General features: G+C 38.5%; 1 pseudogene; it reads left to right on the top strand.

The window, feature by feature from the left end:
• LOC141435127 (uncharacterized) lies at positions 1 to 1,467 on the top strand (annotated as a pseudogene).
• The last annotated feature ends 746 nt before the right edge of the window (positions 1,468 to 2,213 follow it).

Below are 2,213 nucleotides of genomic sequence, written 5' to 3'. Positions count from 1 at the left end.
ATTATTAATAATTCTGTATATATTGTATATTTTTAGGTGTAAATATCTGTACATACTTACGGATAAGTGTGTAAATATTACATAAGCTATAATGGGACGGGAGAAATCTAAAAAACGAAAAAAAAAAGAAGGTGCTGAAGACAGAGGGTCTTCCGCCGAGGACTCCGATTATGAAAACGATGCAGATAAGTACAGGCCGTACAAGGTAACAAATTATTCTCGTAAATATCCAGAAAATTCACAGAGGCGAGACTTCGTTGTGTTTCCTCACACACCAATGCGCCGACAAGCCGTTTTCGGATGGCGATAAAGTAAACTTGTCCCAGGCCATAAGAAAATACGCCATATCGGGAGTGCTACATCTAAGGCCTATGAATAAATATAAAGTGGCTATAACATTCGATTTGTCAAACAATGCCAACACGTTTTTAGGTCACAATAAATCCTAGACGAATTGGGGCTTAACGCCTCAATCCCCGCAGCAGACACAGAAGTTACTGGAGTTGTAAAATCTGTCCCAGTTTGTTTATCGAATAAAAATATATTCGCAATGATCGGCAGCTCACGAAACGTCATCCAGGTGCGGCGATTCATGCGCAGGGTGAGGGCAGATGGGGGCGAGGTCGCGTATATTCCCACGCAGACTGTCGCAGTAACGTTTGCCTCTACCCAGCTGCCTGAGTACGTGTACCTGGACTCATGGAGACACGAGGTGACGCAATATGTCCTCCAGTTAAGCAATGCTTAAAGTGCCAACAGTTTGGACATATTGCTAAATTTTGCAAAAATAATGAGGTTTGTTCTATCTGTTCCGAAAATCACAATTATAAGGCCTGTGGCGCCGACAAACAAAATCCAGTTTGCGCCAACTGCAAGGGTAAACATATTGCAATTTCCGCGTCTTGTCCTATTAAAAAACAAAATAGAGAAAACAAAATCAAATCCCGAACTGCAGCCTATGCCGATCTATTTAATGAAAAGTCTTTCCCCCAACTAGCTGCTAGGACAGCTGAAACCTACTTAGAGAATATGCTTAAATCTCAATCATTTTTAAATATGATCACGCAAGTGATCATAAAGCTAGTAGCTAATAAAAACGAATCGCCTATAAATACAGAAACAATACGTGCAGCGTTCCAAGGTACGATAAGAGGGAACGCTCAATCTAAAGCATAATGAACGCCCTCAAAATCGTACATTGGAACGCTCAGAGTATACTCCACAATAGGCACGAATTTACAAACTTTTTATATCAAGAATATATAGATATTGCGATCATTTGCGAAACCTGGTTAAAGCCTCATCTGAGGCTAAAGGTCCCTGGGTTTAACATAGAGCGCAATGATTGTGGTAACAAACATAATGGTGTATGTATTCTGATACATAATAGTATTGCATATAACAAAATTAACACATTTTTTGATGACTCTCTTCAAAATATTTGTATACAAATATCTGTTAATAGTAAACAAATAGTATAGTAAGCTTTTATAGCCCTACAAATTGCAACCCAGTTTTGAAAAAACAAAATTTGAAAATTTCATTAAATCTATACCCGAACCCATGATAATCGCAGGAGACTTTAATGCTCATCACACGTCTTGGGGTTGTTGTTCTACTTCATCACGTGGTCGTACTGTGTTAGATGTTGTTGATGATAATTTTCTGGTACTTTTAAATGATGGTACACCCACTACTGTGGGCTCTATGACTTGGCGTCCTAATGCGTTGGATCTAGCCATAGTTTCTCCATCGTTGGCTCCTCTTTGTACTTGGTCAGTCCACGACGATCCTCTGGGTAGTTATCATCTACCTGGAATAATCAATTTGGTTCTAAATAACAATGTAAATAATTTGTAAATAATAACGTAAATGGAGTACATTTGCCCACTCACCCCAATTTTAAAATGGTGAATTGGCAAATGTATGCCGAGAAGGTGGAGTGTAAGTTAAATAACTTTCAGTTCGACTCTTACACGCCTCTTGAGGCCTACAATTTGTTCACGAATATCCTAATGTGTGCTGTCACAGAGTCCATACCGAATCATAAAGGTCCCAGTCCCATGACAAATAGTCCTAATCGTTTTTATACTGTTAGAAAATCTAAGAAAAAATCTAATCTTCCATGGTGGAATGATAAATGTTCCACAGCTGTTCAACTCCAAACAGGCGTACATCAATTTTAAACAAAATTTTACTTTAGAAAATTACCT

The sequence above is a fragment of the Choristoneura fumiferana genome, chromosome 14 (assembly GCF_025370935.1).
Source record: "Choristoneura fumiferana chromosome 14, NRCan_CFum_1, whole genome shotgun sequence".
NCBI lineage: Eukaryota > Metazoa > Arthropoda > Insecta > Lepidoptera > Tortricidae > Choristoneura > Choristoneura fumiferana.
The sequence above is the reverse complement of the archived record's forward strand: the minus strand, read 5'-3'. Positions and strand labels throughout refer to the sequence as shown.